This window comes from Scophthalmus maximus, chromosome 8, assembly GCF_022379125.1.
Source record: "Scophthalmus maximus strain ysfricsl-2021 chromosome 8, ASM2237912v1, whole genome shotgun sequence".
In the NCBI taxonomy this organism is placed as follows: Eukaryota; Metazoa; Chordata; class Actinopteri; order Pleuronectiformes; family Scophthalmidae; genus Scophthalmus; species Scophthalmus maximus.
In genome coordinates, this window is record NC_061522.1 from 2820907 (window position 1) to 2838396 (window position 17490).

The 17490-nt window shown below is 42.1% G+C and overlaps 1 protein-coding gene across 4 annotated transcripts in view; it reads right to left on the reverse strand.

The window, feature by feature from the left end:
- The window catches only part of LOC118312704 (voltage-dependent T-type calcium channel subunit alpha-1I-like), a 176677-nt gene that overhangs the window by 109108 nt on the left and 50079 nt on the right, over nucleotides 1-17490 (reverse strand). The window lies entirely within an intron of this gene.

The following is a 17490-nucleotide window of genomic DNA, read 5'->3' on the forward strand; positions in this document are numbered from 1 at the left end:
TATTATTTTTCTGCTCAAATGAGCTCCAATGAGCCAACGTTGTTGACTTTTCTTTGCTTTGAATCCCAAAGATGATCAACTTTAAGTATCATTTTACGAAAATAGCGGCTCAATCGACAATCTGTCATCTGATTAAAAAGTGAGTGTATTCAGTAAGTTAAAGAATTTTCCATCATTGCCGTGATTTTCCTGGCCACCTGCTGAGTAAAGGTACGAGTATAAGTTGGCGCCAGTGCTCTGAGCTCCAGGAGCAGATCCAGTTACATCACAGATTCAAATTCTCAAAGAACCCTTCAAAAAAAAAATAAGGGGGCCCGACGAAATCCGGCGGCACCGGAGACCGTCACCCTGCCGGGTCGGGATGTGCCCGGCAGCATCGGTGGCTGAAAGGGAGAGCGAGTGGCAGCGGGGGCTAAATTAATTCTTAATACCTCACTGCATGGCATCGCTCCCTCCAGCCCCGTCTTCACGCCTCTCTGCCTTCTCTCTCGCTCTCTCTCTCTCTCTCTCTCTCCGTTGCCCTCGTTCGTGTTTTTTATTGTTTCCAAAGAGACGCGCAGGAGGCAAACGACCTCCGGTTTCCAAGGCAACCAAGCGAGTGTCAGATGAAGTGAACAGAAACAATGGATGGAGGGATGAGAAAGGGAAAGAGAGAGAGGAGATGAAGAGAAAGAGGGAAATTGAGGGAGGTTATGGTGTTTTTGTTGTTGTTGTTGTCCTCAAGTCTGTGATTGAAGAGACACTGCATTCGGAAATGATCATGATTATGATCGGAAAACTGAAGAATAAATGACTTTTAAAGCAAACAGAGCGGCAAATTCTAGTGTTCCAGAGAAGAGTGATGTGCCTGCAACTGCTTCAAAATCAGAACCAAACAAACTTAACGCTTTCATTGTTTTTTAAAATACTGACTGGTCGGATTTAAAGTAAAGTTTTAAAATATCAGGAGTGGATGAGAGCAGAGACGAAGGCCAAACCAACGGATCTAAAAAGGACTATTGAACAAATTACAGCTTTGTTCCCATCCAGGGGCGGTCACCTTTGGAAAACTCAGTCTCAGACTGCGTACACCACAATGCTGTTGGTGTCACCAGCCCGTCCGGCCCTTACCGTACCTCCCTGTTCTCCTGTGTTTATAAAAAATGAAAAATAAAGATGGCGATGTGAACATCTTTCCTTCCTAAGCGGAAAAAAAAAAAACGTTCAACGGCTTGAAAGTTGTTGACTTTGTTTCTAGAGCAATCGTCTGAGAGAGTCATCGTGCGGCTCTCAGCACATTCGACACGTCGCTTTTGTTCCGACAGCATTTACTGATTCACTCTCTTCTCCTTGGGTCCCTTTGTTCTTACTCTACACTTTTATCCAATCTCAGACAAACTGATCTCACTTTGCCATCAATCTCCATCCATCTCCTCCCCCTCCATCACTGTATAATGTTTAGAGACGCTGGCAGCTCTTTTCCTTTCCTGGAATTTTCCATCAGGGGTTCTTCGATCCAGTACAGCTGACTGGATAACGGGAGGAGGATGGTGTGTGTGTGTGTGTGTGTGTGTGTGTGTGTGTGTGTGTGTGTGTGTGTGTGTGTGTGTGTGTGTTGGACTGGACAGCAGTAAATGTCATGGGATATCACACGGTAATGCTTCACAGCATCTCGTGTCAGCTTCTCCTTTCCCGAAGCTGTCAGGTCAGAAGAGAGCACGCACGCACGTGCTCTCTCTCTCTGCGTCTCCCACTCCTTCTCACCCCCCAGTCGGCCAGTGCACATCTGCCAAAGGATTCCCTGAGAGGAGCTCTGCCCTGTTGCTGTGGCAACCAGTGCCGACAGAAAAATAAAAAGTTAAAAAAAATATATATAAGGAACCCTGCTCTGTGTGTGTGTGTGTGTGTGTGTGTGTGTCTGTGTGTGTTTTAGTCAATGAGGTGCTCGGTCCATTATTTGGTATCTTCATCAAGGATCCAGTCTGTGTGATAGAGTCTTAGTTACGCTGCCATTCATCAAACAGTTTGGTTTAATAATGATTCATTAATCTTTTTTCTTTCTTTTCGTATTTGCCGGTTCAGCAGGAGATCAAACCCAAAGAGTAAAACTGTACACACACACACACACACACACACACACACACACACACACACACACACACACACACACACACACACACACACACACACACACACACACACACACACACACACACACACACACACACACACACACACACACACACACACACACACACACACACACACACACACAGAAGACAGATACAAGGCTGCGGTGGGATTGCCGGTGCACTATGAGTTCATTTGCTGACAGACAGATACAAGTTCTACAGGTTAACTGACAGTTGCCATCTTAGGCGTCTTTTAGCAGTGGACGTGTGATACCGGGGGGAATGGAAGAAGCAGGGAGATCAGTCTGCAGTAAGCAAATGGTGGGATTTTTTTTTTTATTTGCTTTGTTTTGTTTGGATTTTATTTAACAGGTTGTTTTTTTCGCGCCCTCCCTTCCTTCCTTCCCTTTGTTTCCTCTCTTTTCCGCGTGATGTAGTTTCGGTTGGTAATATGATGCGGATGTTGAGTGTGTAGGTTTCCACTCCCGCCCACGGACACTGTCGCTCGCTATTTCCATCCTGCCGGCAGCGTTGCCAGGCTTGTGTAACGGAGAGCGGTCCCAGACTGACCAGCTGTTACGCAATCCAGCCATTGATGAAAGAACATATGAGGAAATGGACTAAAGGTTTTGTTGTAGCACAAAAAACAAAATATAACATAACGTATTTCTGTCGTTTTTACTATGCATTATAATTCTATTCTATAGTTTGCTCAGTCTAAAAACAAAGCCTCTCCTTCCAGTTCTTACAAACACGTTCTCATGTCAAAATTCACCTTCACGTATATTTATCAAACTTATCAATTAAAGCATATAAATATAAATATTGTAGAATATTATAGAATATGTAATAATACAGAACCTTTTCTTGTTAAAAGAAATCAGTTGGAGTATTTGATTATTGAGCCAGGAAGTCAGTCTGCTGCGGAATGATTGTCATCCTTCACATTTTTTTCTTTCTCTCTTGGTCATTGTTTTGTTTTTTATTCAACAATAGTTACGTCCGCCACATACTTTAAAAATGAGATCCAAGTTGACTTTGAATTCACTGTCACTCAACGTCTTATTGTTTTCCCTTCTACTTTGCCCTTTAAGTTTATATTTTCCTTCCTCTCCTCGTCTCTCCCTCTCTGCCTCCCTCTGACATCATCTCCGTGTACGGCGGCCAATTAGTCCAAAACCGGCAGAACGAGCGCGTGCTCCCTCCTCAATTATCGCCGTAATTTGCCGACGGCATAACAAGGTGACATATCAATATTCGCGGCCGCAACGAGAGGAACAAAGTGTGGCGTCTGCGGGAACAAAGTGTCGACGGGAGGCTTTCCTAAATTGAGACACAAACGTCGGTTCTCGGGAACAAAAGGTAGACAAACGTGCACACGCAGCACATTAACACATTAACACATGCCAGTCAACAGGTCCCAAGATAGCACCATGCAGACAGCCATCATGGGAGGCGAGTGTTGATGACAGACTAATGACTGTCATTTACCAAAAGTTGGGAGAATGGCTTCATTTGAGTCTTTCTCAGTTTCGCACTTTGTTTATATCAGAGTTTCTGGTCCTAAATATCCCAGACAAGGATGTATTTTCCTTCTGAACTAGTGCCCTAAAAAATAAAAATGATATTATTTTTCTGTAACGTATCGTTCACCTGTGTCATTTCATACTGTACAGTTTACTACAATCTGCAGTTTTCCCCTCATAGCCTCAAGGAATTGCTAGAAAAATATATATATATATAGGATATATTTTTCTGTTTCTATACAGTCACATCCTTATACAACTAGTTTAAACTAAACATAAAACATAAATCCTGGCACCATTTGCACCTTCATGTTACAACGTTCCTCTGCACACTACTGCAGCACTCCACTCTTAATATTTCCCGTAAATTCTTTATATGTATTAATCTTATTCTCTACAGCCTATCTTTTGCAATTCCTATATATTTTACATTTATGTGTGTAGTATACATTATATATATTTTGAACGTGTGCTGTTGTGAAACGTGCTGCTGTTACACCGGAATTTCCCAGCTTGGGATAAATAAAGTATCTATTTCTATATCTAGTTTGCATTAGCTAAATAGATTCTGCTTTTAAGTCTACATACGGCAGATGTTGCACGCTCACACAGGTGACTTTATTGTGATTGGTTGTTCAGGTTGAAGTTTGTTGAAGCTATGCTGGGAATCACACAATCACTCACTCACATCCAGGCCCTGCACAGGAGCCCGCTGAGCTAATTACCGGGGTCTGTGGTTCCTTAAGCGGCGGCTGCTCACCTCCGCCGACACTTGTCACATGCCCGTACGCTCCCTGCAACCATCTCTCTCTACAGGAGCCATTGTGTTATTACGGCGCCCGCAGGCTCAGTGGGCGATGTCGAACTGACAATAATACGTATTGGCAGCAACCAGCGTGATGGCGGAGCGGCAATACGCGGCATCAACGGTGCAGGGCTGTCTGGGGCGGCGGGGGATACGGGGCGAGGTGGGGTTATGACTCACAGGGAGGAGATGTACAGTGAATTAAATCTGCAGGGGTCAACATCTGGGCGTTAACTGACTACTTGCTTAAGTTCTTTGTTCAGTTGTTGAACTTGAATAAATAACGCTGATCGTATGTGTTAGTGCAATTTTCACTCACAACACTATTCTTTAGTAGACTTTACTTGCTTCCAAAAATGTGACATTATTTGACACTGGGTGGGCATTTGCTGAACTGCTTGACATATAGAGCTACTGTTGCCATCCGTCAGCAGGTGGGATCCAGTCATGTCATCCATCTTTATATACAGTCCTTGCCCCGAACTGGTGTGGGTGTGAAAATGTCAAACAAAACCTCCCACCACAATCTGTGGTAAAAAACAAAAACAAGAGTCTTACTGACACATGCTCAGTCGCAGTAAAAGTAAAATATCAACCACAAACAATGACTAATAATAAAAATAGTTTGGAGAATACAGTGCATGCATTGACCCAAAAAAATCTAACATCTGATATTTATGATGTTCAACTTATGCGGTCCAACTAAAAAACTAAATAAGTTAAATAGTACCTATTGTAGCTATGCTAGCTAGCTGCCATTTTCTCTTTTTGACTACATTAACATGGCTAATTACTATTGCTGTCAACATTAACGCGTTAAATAGTTCACAAATAACGCGTTAAAAAAATTGTAACGCCATTGGCGCATTTTGTTTACTTCCTGTGGCGGGTGACTACGTGTGCCGCATAACCGTTAGCCATTAGCCATCCTGGCTAAAGAAGGATACGGACAAGGAAGGAGTTTAAAGTATGTTTTGTCGCACGCAAAAAGGCGACACGGGGAAATATGCGATACACGCGCGAAACAGGAATTGTTTGTCACTTTCACGACGGACGTCAAAAGGAAACGCGATTAATGTATCGCAAGATACAGAGTGGAAGCTCTCTGTTATGCAGATGGAATGAAATAACTTGTAATTATAAAAACAAACACACTGAGAAGTTACACAATTCTTGGTGACATTGGTTGCTTCAATCTTCGAGCCAGTGGCCCCAACAAACCAGCTAATAGCTACAATATAGCCACACGCTAGCAGCTTAGATTTGCTGAAGTGAGGAGGGTGGCTACGTGTAATGGGCTAGCAGCTAGCTACAGTAGCTCATTAACTAAAGCAACTTGGCAAAATATATATTACAAGCACTTAGTTTATGATGTAAAAGTAGGATACATATGAGGTATAGTCTGCTGAGGTTTTAAAAAAACAGCTAGCATGGCATTAACTGTTAGCAGCTGCTAATTAGATTGTCAGGGGTAAAAGACATGGGAAATTAATAATTATAGGTATGGTAATCAACTCAAGCAGTAATAAGCGTAGATATACATGACTTCACAACTTTTTGTACAATGTTAGCTGAAATAATTTTAGAACCACACATTTAGCTGGTCTATAGTCTCAATTCGAGTCCAATTACATCACCTTGTTGATGAGGTGTTAAGGTAAATGTGAAGGTTGCTTAGTAATTAAACATTCTTCTTTTTATTTAAATGTCTTCACTTTACACGTTACAGTAATGATGAACGATCACCAATAACTGAAGTACAAAGAGCTGTTACTCTTCATTCAAGTGCCCTTTGTCCGAAAGTGTCCAATATTATAACCATCACGGCGGGAGATGAACGATCAAAAGCAGAGTAACAAAAGCTCAATGATCCACTGACGAAGTCACAAAGGAGCTCAAGAAAATCCAGCTAGACCACATCTATCCGATCAATACCGTCCACCCGACGGTTCAGAGAACCATCGACGTCCCCATCGAATTATTGATCACCCCCTCTAAACAAATGGCTTAAAAATTATAGATGACACTCATAAGCGCAATGGGACGAGCTGCGCCGCAGAGGACTGCGAAGCTGTGAGAGGCCGAGGCAACAAACCAAAAAAAGAGAGGATAAAATCGATCCATGGAATTGTGATGAAGTATGTGAATTTTTAAGCCTAGAAAAAGGGGTTGGACTTGAGGATAAACAGAAATGAGCTCTATCTTACCCAGAGGCCCAGAGGGGTCATAGGTGACAGAGGGCATTAAGGGGCAATCTGACCTGCAGTGTAAAAAGATCATGTGGTATGAGGAAAGACAATAAATAAACTAAACAGAGGTTAATAATTCTCTGGCAACATTGTTTGGTCAAATTTGAAAGGTACACCTCATTTAATTTGTAATATGCTATAATTACAGAATTTTAAGCCAGGGCAGGACGTAACCAAAGTATATAACCATATTGACAGTGAGTTTTTTTGGCAAAACCCAAAATTGCAACCCACTGTGACGTCACGAATTGGTTTGTGAGCTGCCGTTTAGAAGCCCTGAGTTTAACATTTTGGCCAGCGCCATCTTGGTTTTGATCAAAACCAGAAGTAACCATATTTGGAGGAGCGGGGGAGGGGCCTGACTGAGAGATCGTCCACCTACACCTGCCAACCCTACACCTATTGGATGCTACCAGCTGTCAATCACACTGTATCCACGCTCCTATGCATGCAGTGCTCCCATTTTACTCTAGATGGGACCATCATTTACAAAATATACATCAGACCGGTAAGAACGTTGACCTTTTAAGTGTCTGGTGCCATAAACCAATCATAAAGATTGGCCAACAAACCCAACCCACGGACATTCACTATAAATTAGAGTGTGTAGAGCCAGAAGAGTGCTTCAGTCAAAACGGATGTAATAACCGAAAGGCTAAAGGGAGCACCATTAATTTTGAACACATTTGAGAGATTAAAATACGACTCTGGGTTTGCAAACTAATTTTTTAAATCTCTACTGTCTCTGCCTCTCTGCAGCCCACTCCAACTGATGTTTTACACTCCACTCCGAGACTCAGCAAATTAAACTAAAAATACTTGCCGCTCTGTTCCGCAGGCCTCAGACATTTTTATTAAGGCATGTCATTTGTCCGTGCCATCGCTAATGTTGTGCTCTGACTGCTGCAGGAAGTGAAACCTCTGGACGCAGCGGAACGGTTATCTGGGGGAAAGGTCGACTATTAAAGTGAATCGAAACAGCTTCCGCCGAGGAACAGATCGTCTGTTCCAGCGAGACGGGATCCGCCAAAAGCCGTGATAAAAGACGCCGTGCATGGAGCCGGCAGAATTTACTCCATTAAGGTTTTGTCCTTTTCAAATAACTGAATCTCCCGTTTGAAAAGAAATAGCTGCTTGTAATTCAGCAAGTTTTATAATTCAGTGCCAGATTATCCAATCTTCAAACACAGTTGCTTTGAAAGCGCGTCTAAAAAAAAATCAAAGAACTAAACGGAGGATTTTCTGACGTATAGCCACTTCTTCATGTTCTCATTCTGGATCCACTGTTCTCGGCTTGGCGTTGACAGGAAGTGGTGGTGCCCGGTTTTGACGACTGCTGTCACTAACAATCACTGGTAACACACACACACACACACACACACACACACACACACACACACACACACACACACACACACACACACACACACACACACACACACACACACACACACACACACACACACACTCTCTTTCTCTCTCTCTCTCTCTCTCTCACTCTCCTCTCTCTCCTCTCTCTCACTCTCCTCTCTCTCTCTCCTCTCTCTCTCTCTCCTCTCTCTCTCTCTTCTCTCTCCTCTCTCTCTCTTCTCTCTCCTCTCTCTCTCACTCTCCTCTCTCTCTCCTCTCTCTCACCTCTCTCTCTCACTCTCCTCTCTCTCTCACTCTCCTCTCTCTCTCCCTCTATTGAAAATATGAAAATAGACTAACAAAAACACACAATCATGCATGACTGATCCTATTCTCGCTGTCCACACACACACACACACACACACACACACACACACACACACACACACACACACACACACACACACACACACACACACACACACACACACACACACACACACACACACACACACACACACACACACACACACCATCAGTGGGATTTCCTCGTGGGTGCCTACTCCCCGTCTGCGTCACACCACTGTCAACATGTGGCAGCAAACATTGGACAGGAGGAGGGGGGGTAGGTAGGAAAACCTCACAGGAATAATGAGCAGACACAGAAAACAAATATATATATGTGTGTGTGTATTTGACTTAAAGCGGTTGATTAAAGCACTTAAAAAACAATGTCACCTTTAATTTTAGTTTGTGAACCGCATCTGCAATATTAAGGCCAATTGTAAAATTAAGCGGAAGATGAACACGGGGACATTTAAGAGTCCAGTGGGAGAAAGTAAAGAGGGGAGTGAAGCGGTGAGGAAGATTAGGGAAAAACCACGCTTAAGAAAAATATTTTAAAAAATGGATTAAATTTCTACGAGACAAGAGAGGCCGAATGCTGAGAGAATCGAGGCGACGGCAGGCCCCTTGTGTGAAGAGCCTTGGCACCGGTTTGACAGGGAAGGTACAGTGACATTAACATAGTGATTAACAGTCGCATTATCATAATGATTAATACCAGCATTAGCATAAGCACAGTGGCAGGGAGAGAGCCACCGTCAAGACGGTGAGAGGAGGAGGAGGAGGGTGAATTTAAGTGGAGCGGAAGAAGAAACTGTGCAGGATGGAAACAAAGGGATGAAGACAGAAGATGTCTTCTCTTTTTTTCCCCCATCACAGCTTCAGCACTGTCCACTCCGGCACGTCTTCACAAATAAGGTTCCGCTTCAACGTCCGTGCCGTATGCACAGTCCTGAGACAAGAGTGTCCCAAAGAGGGAGACCAGCTGTCGGCTCTATTCCCTCCAGCAACACAAACCACGAGGTGTATCTTTTTTCCTATAGGTGGAAACGCTGACCGCTGCATACATGCATTCATACATGCATACATACATGCATACATACATGCATTTATACATGCATACACACATACCAAACACACTGGAAAAACTACTATTTTGAGTCTTTGACCAGGATGTGAAACCAGTTTTTGTACAGATATTAATATGATTGGGTAATAAATATAAGTAATATATTTATTTATTATTCAGTCAGACCTGTGTGAATGGGGGAAAAAAGTAAGCATGAAATCAGATTTTTCACAAGGCAATATAATGGCATAGTTTTTTTAATTATAGTAATGTAGTTTTTTGGGGGGTTTTTTTGCTGAGATGGCGTCTAAGGGAATTTTGCGTCATTCGCTTCACCTGCTTGAGTTGAAAGTGTGACGCAGTGTCGCGAAAGTGAGATAGTGTTGAGATTTCATCACTGACGTCAGTGGTTGAAGGAGAGCAGGCGAATATTGCAGGGTTATGTTTACTCGTGTGAGTGAGCACAAATTATCTTATGGCAGAATTCTAAAATCGAAGAAATTCTCTCTGCCTATGGTGTGAACGCGTCATCCCCTCTGACTGATGAAGTCTTCGTCTAGGTCAGTCAATATCAAATGAGCCATTTAGTTTTTGGGCAACAAGTGTAGTTCCCCCCTTTGAAATCCAAACAATTTAATATTTGGTGGCTGGAATACAGGAGTGAAATGCATCATTCCTCAAAAGTTTTGCAAAACACAAGCAAACCAATGTTGCGTCACCTGAGTCCAGTAAATAAATTACACTCGCCAGAGGTTTAATGTAATTGGAATTTTTTTTTTTCTGGATTTTCAACGCTGACAACATGGACAGAGTCATGCAGTTACAAGTAGCTTCCTTTCATCAAAGCTTAAAATGTACTTTTATCGTACTACATTTCCTAATTTAAGATAATCCTAGTTTTTATCTTCTCTATGGTTGGTCATACTTCTTATTTTTTAATGTTATTTTTATGTGGTTTTACTTATGTGGTGTTTTGTTTTATTTGTGAAGATAAATATGTATTATATATATATATATATATACATATATATATATATATAATACATATATATATATATATATATATATAATACATATTTATTGTATTGTATTGTACCCCCCCCCCCCCAAAAAAAAAACAACTTTCAAAGCAAAGCAGATGGAAGCTGCACAAACTTATGCCAAGAGCAACAGCAGAGCACGTCATCCAATACAGAGCCCTGCCAGGCGGAGACCGGTCTCTTCAAGTCAATTCTACTCGCACAGACACCAATTACCGTCTCAAAGGGCTTTTCAGATCATTGTCAAACAAGAACACAAATTGCCAAGTCTTCAATAAAGAAGATCCATTTTTAATTTCCTCACAAAGACTAAGACTAAGGCTGAATCATACACGTTCGATCAGCGAAGCTTATTGGGGAGCAGTGAACCGCGCAGAACACTCTCTCGCCTGCTGAGCCCCTGTACTTTAAGACAACATTAACGGTATCACCTGTACGGCATACGAGTATCAGGGCCAGGCATGAGGGGAAACAAATGAGAGGGGGAAGATTTTTTTTATTTTGCACTTCGAAAATGTCGAAATGTCGAGAACACAGTTGAAATACTATTTCGAGAATGAAGTCGAAAATGGCGATAATAAAGTCAAAATGTGTGATTGAAAAGATGAAAGCCGCGCAGTTACCGAAGCTAGCGTAGCTTTGCTAACGTTAGTTAACGTGGATGTGTGACAGCCGAACTGGTACCACAACACGGACGTTTGGGGATATTTCAACTGAAATGTCGATATTTCGACTTTATTCTCAACATTCCGACTTTATTTTGGAAATTTTAAAGCCCCAGTGTGTAATTGTTTTAATTTTCTGGCGTCATCTGGTGGTAAAGTTGCAAACCGCAACACACTGATCACCCGACAGGGACACTTTATGGTGGGGCACTGCTAATTCCATTTCCAGCAGAGCTGAAAATTCAACGCGAATGCGACTTATTCTGGACCGTTTTATGCAACAACCGTATTCAAAGCGATGTAACAAACATGGCGACCACCTCATGTAATTATATTTAACTCATTCAAAGTTGACGAAAAAACATGGGGTCTTTGTGGCAGGTGATTATACATAAATGAACAAATAGTTATGGACAATTTATTCAATTTCTGTGAATAAGTTCTCCTAAATATTACACACTGTAGCTTTAAATAAATAAATAAAAATCTCCCCCCCTTTTCTTTCTTATGCCTGGCCCTAATACTCTTCAGTAATCACCTGCACCCACGGCCAGAAAATTTATTTAAGCAATTACATTGATTTTGTAGAGCAGAAATCCTTGAATGACACAATTCTGTCCTGTTTAGCCGCATGAATCCAATCACCCCCCATCCGTTCCTCTCCAGTTCAACAGTTACTCCGGAAATGTCAATTTGCATTAAACGTAGATTCATCTCACTTTTTTTTCCCTCTCCCATGGCAAGGCAATTGAGAAGCCAACCTGATAGGATACCCATTACCCAACCTGATTTATGACACCCCGTTAATTAAAATGTAGTTATCTCAATGTAATGTACGCATGCCACGCTTGAAACCCCATATCATTTTTAAGTGTGAAAAGTCTCGTCCAAACATCCCCATTACAGGCACCAGGGCGCATCAAACCGCTGCTAATCGCCAGACCAATCAGCAGCCGGACGTAAAACCACGTGACCAGGGGTGGATGCTCATTAGTGGTATCAGTCTGTGATGAACAGATGGATGTAGGAGAGTCATACAGATTCAAGTATATGAGAGAAATATCAAAGAGCTCTATCTCTCATTCTATTTTTCATGGAGCCATTCTTTGAACTCAAACGTACGGACATCCTACGCTTTCGCACAAATACGTGTGAACTTTGACGGACCTTATTTTCATATATATTGTGTGTGTGTGTGTGTGTGTGTGTGTTGCGGTAATGCCAGTGAAGCACATGGGGCACATGTGTTGGTCCAGAGGAGATTGAAAGTGAATGGGAAGCTATTAATCTGACCTTCCCCTTGCTATTACATTTGGTTTGGAGTGAATATATATATATATATATATATATATATATATATATATATTCACTCTACGTGCTCTGTTTCCCTTTGCACAGCCCGCTTCTCTTCTCTCTCTCCTCTCTGCCTTCATATCTCCACATTCTGTATCTCCATCCCTCGTCCTCGCCTCTTTCCCGATCCACAGGTACAGGTTTAGATGTAGAGAGCAGCATTTCAACATTTTAAGCCTCTGAAATCATCTCCATTAATCCCCCACCCCTCCACCCATGCTGTTCTGATCATCTCCTCTCTGTGTGAACAAACTCGCCTGTGTAGTCTCTTTCCCCGAGACCTGGTTAACATGATATTCAGCGGCTCTACGCTCACTTTCAGCCCAGCGTCGCATCACACAGAAGTGGATACAATCACGGCTCTGTTGGGGAGTAGTGGGGATAGAAACCACAGACCTTGACGTGTTTGCCTTGATGTTTAAATTTTTCTTCTTTAATTTCCTATGTAACTTTGCAGTCGATTTAGCAAGGGAGATGCTCAATTTAGCAAAAACAAATAGCAATTTCACAGGGATTGCAGACTGCTGGCAGCAGCTCAGTTTGAATGTGCTGCACAGTGTGGAACCATGAAAAGCTCAGCTCCAACTCAAGTATTTATCTTTAGCACCTTTGTAAACTGTCTAACAACCATTTCTTTCAGCATAACAGAGAATGGATGTTTGCCTTTGGGTTTGATTTAATACGATTCAGTTTTTTGGTCGTGACAGAGTGGATACATAAATCAAATTGCTGTAAATTGTGGCTGGAGGAAATAATAATTGGGGCATTTTTTCTTCCAAATGACTTCCTGTATTGTAACAGGGTTGGTGGTACAGTACATCACACTGAGAACCAACACCAGGGAAGTCAGCGACTTCATTGCCATGCCAGAAGCATTGTGTTTTTAATGTCTGACTGCCAACTATTCTTCTCCGCCTCACTGACTGCCTACAAGTCTTGAAATAATGATTGAACGCAACGAAAACTGCTCATGATTCACTGTTTCGGAGAGAAGTAGAGTGACTGAGACCGAAGCAGAGAGGAGGACGAGGAGCTGAGCCAGCAGCAAACACAGAACTCCTTAAACCCAGACATGAAAGCCTTAAAACTCTGAGCCTATTGTTCTCTCCTTTTAGACCCCGCTTCCAAACCACAGTCTTTTTCATTTCATCTTCCTGTTAGCTCTGCAACTTGAACTCCATCTTCTTTCGTTTTATCATCTCGTATGATAAAAAGCTCCCCTATTTCAAGTCACGCTCCTTGAGTTTGTCAGAGTTCCCCCACGAATTTCCTCCCAGGTCGCCGCGGATCACTCAACTTAAAATGTTCAATTCCCACCCGCATCGCTGCGGCTGCACCGCTCCTCTCCACCTAACCAGTCTGGCCATTAGTGGTAAGAGACGGCAGAGAAACTTGGAGCTCTACGACCCCCCAAAAAAGAAGGAAAGAAATAGTAGGCTGCATGTCAAAATGCAAGATGCCCATCACTAAGGATTGTCTTTTCATAACATCAATGTTAAAGACAAATGTTTTGTACATCATTGTTGTGTTGTACGTCCAGAGGAATTCCAAACTTTATCCAGAAGTGAAAGTGCAACTAAAGGTACTGAAATGTCTCTAATAGTCCATTCTTGTTAGGATCTGCCCAAGTTCAGATGGTTTGGACTTTAAAACGTTTTATTTCCTGTTTCAATTTGTAGTACATACCCTGTGTCTCTTACTTGCTCTACTTCCTGTCTGTCTCGTTTCACGCTTAAACGGTCATCTGCCACGCCTTAATGTTTTTCACCTGTGCCCAATAATCTCTGCCTTCCTTGTGTATCTAGTCTCTATTCTCCCCAGTCGTCCTTGTTAGTTTGTCTGTTTTGTTACCACCATGTTCCCTACAGTGTTTCCGACCATACTTTTTCTACGTTTTTGCTGCCTGAATTTTGAGTTTAGTATATTGGTCTACTCCTTTCTGCACTTTCTGAGCTACACATCCTAATCATATATTGTGCAATGGAATGCAAACGAACTGCTTATAGTTGAAACTATCTACAACCTGTTGCTCACGAGTGCAACGGCCTCTCCAGATCTTGCATTTGAATTAAATGTTATCAAAGTCAAAATCACAATTTGCCACACTCTGAAGTATACCCTTCCTCGCACAACTTTTGAAACGCATTGTTGTGTAAATATCTTAAATCTTCATTTTAACTTCATCCATTATTCATTTCCACATTCAATCACTGAGGTAGATTACAGGATTTCCTTGTCTCTCTCTTTCCCCCCCTTTTTTTTGTTATGCCAATATTCCTCCTAAATGAAACGAAGCCCATCCACGCATGCATGCAGAGCGAGTGGACTGAATGTTTTCACACGCACAAAGAAGGTTTCGCTCGTGGATCAATCCACCGCGCCGAGCAATCAGAGCTCACAATGTGAGAAAGTGGACGAGGTCAATATGCTGTACGAGCCTTTTCATTCACATCTATTTTTTTACTCGTACAGTATTTCCTGTCATGCAGTTACACTTGTGTCTCACAGTCTGGTTATTCTGTTTGAGGAAACAATGGGCGGTTTGTAAGACCTTTTAAAAAAACATCCTAAAGCAACAAAACCACAAGTAAAGTCGATATCTATCAGCCACACAATGTCGTTGTACAGTCAACTCAAGCTATTAGAAAGCTAGAATTGCATGCTAGGATTAGCTTGCTGACACTTAAACAAGCTAACGTTAATAATAATAATAATAAATTTCATTTATAGAGCACTTTTTATTGCTAAAAGCAATCTCAAACATTAGCATGTTAGACAGAGATGATATATAAATGGACGTCGTCACCAGTTCCGGTAAATGAGGCTAAACCGGAAATGTCCCTGAAACCTGTATTCTCTTGAATCACCAGCAGAGGGCGACTCCACTGGATGTTTCTATAGAAGTCTCTGACAGAAGAACTACTACTTCTCACTTGATTTATATTGTCAGTAAACATTTGCCTGAGGACTTAATGGTCTCGATCGCTAAGTTTTAGGTCTTCTCCAATACAGCATGAAGTAAGTTTAGTAAATTGTGGTCTCATTTAGAGTCAAATAGACGAAGCACAATACGCATTGGGGCGTGGATACAGCGTGATTGACAGCTAGTACCGTCCAACTGACGCATGGTTGCAGGTGTAAGTGGGCGCTTAACTTTTGTACAGTGGGAGGAAGTGGAGACCCGTCATCAATCATCTTCATTCAGTTGTCTGCATTTAATTCAAAATAAAGAGGCTATAGGAGAGCATAGGTATTAGTTTTTGAGGTATAGTATATTTCATCTGGTGAAAAAAAATGTATTTCAGTGGTATATTTTGACTGTATATGGCAATCTTCCCTCATCAGCTGACCAAAATCACAAATCGGTTCCTCAAGAGAGAAGATATTTAAACGGAGACTGGATATCTCGACTTGTCGGTGGTGCTAGCCTAAGGTAAGGAAATCAACCGTGGCATTACAAAATTATCGTCAAGGCACTAAAGCCGACTGAGCAACCTGACCGACACTGCCAATTCTAGATCAACGCTGCAAGCATGGATGACGTGGATATTATTTCATTGGCAAGAAATTCAGCAGCCTCAACGGCTGCTTTGATCAAATATTCTAGGATTTTCTGTTCACACTGACGTCCACGACATGAAGCGGAGCGCGTTAACAGCTAAACAAGCCACAGGCGACGCAGCATTGAATATGACATACCCCCCCGCCTCATGTTGGCATAGCTCCTGTGCAAGTCTGAATATCATGAAACAAGTGTTGCCTTGTGTCCAGATGAACAGACAGAGGATCAAAACACAAACAATTAGGCTAAGTGTTTGTTCCTCTGATTTGAGAGATTTCCCTCGAGAGGACGATTCATTTAGATCTGAATGGATGTTTGCCTATGAGGCAAACATCCATTCGGTTTTAAATCAGGACGGTTTTAAATCAGGACCAGACAGAAGTGGACTTGACGCCTGCTTAATGGAGAGACAGCGAGGCTCAAATGTCAACAAACAGAGAATATCTTTGCATCTCATTCCGGCTTCGCTGTCTCAAGATATCACTTGTATCTGTTGACATCTTTCCTAGAAAGAAAAGTGTTGCTGCTTGTTTATGGACAAATAATATATTCATGGCTGTTTCATTAAAAAAACGCACACTCATCCTCACTCTTTACACTCGGCGGTGTTACTGCTTACAGACACGTCAATGTCTGTGGGTTTGGGAGTTTGCCGGTGAGTCACACAGAAGTGTTGCTCTTACGGGTCGCTTGACGAGCATCGTCTGCTGAACGTGGGGTGCAGCTCACACAGAGCGCTGCTTGTAAATTGACTACTTTCGTCATGCAATCGACCGCTGCACGTCTCATCAAGCGATGACGCGGCATCAGGAGCGGTAAGGGGGTTCGGTGTTATCGAATGGCCCTCTGGAAGATTGGACCAGGAAACTTCCAATTACTGGACGGCTGCTCTGCCTCCTGAGCCACGCCAGCAACTTCTACTGGATCCAGCACTTCTGTAGCAATTCTACAGTAAAGGCATTGCTGCAAGTGTTGACTGTGTTTTGTATTTCTTTGCCTAGATTAGAGGAAATCTTGTAAACTGTGGCCTGTAACCTCTAAAACAAAGCTACAGTATGACACACACACAACTGGTCCAGTATCTGGGTTGTCAGTGAACTCAAGTTTCTTACTGCTTCAGATTCAGAAAACTATTACGTTGATGGAACTTTTGCTAAAATTCAAAATGCAAACACCAATAAATATTGAAAAAGCATAAGCATAAATTATAGCCATTGGTTGATGTGTTGTCTGAAAAATATGTCTCCAGGGAATGAAGTTTAAGTTGACCCTCACAAACCGCTTTACATTTGTAACTACAATAGAATTATTCTGAAGAACAAAGGTAAAGCCACGCAAAAACTGACCTTCACATTAGTAAAACAGCAGAATACGTAACCAACCTATATTTACATGTCTCCACCAATTATCTGTGT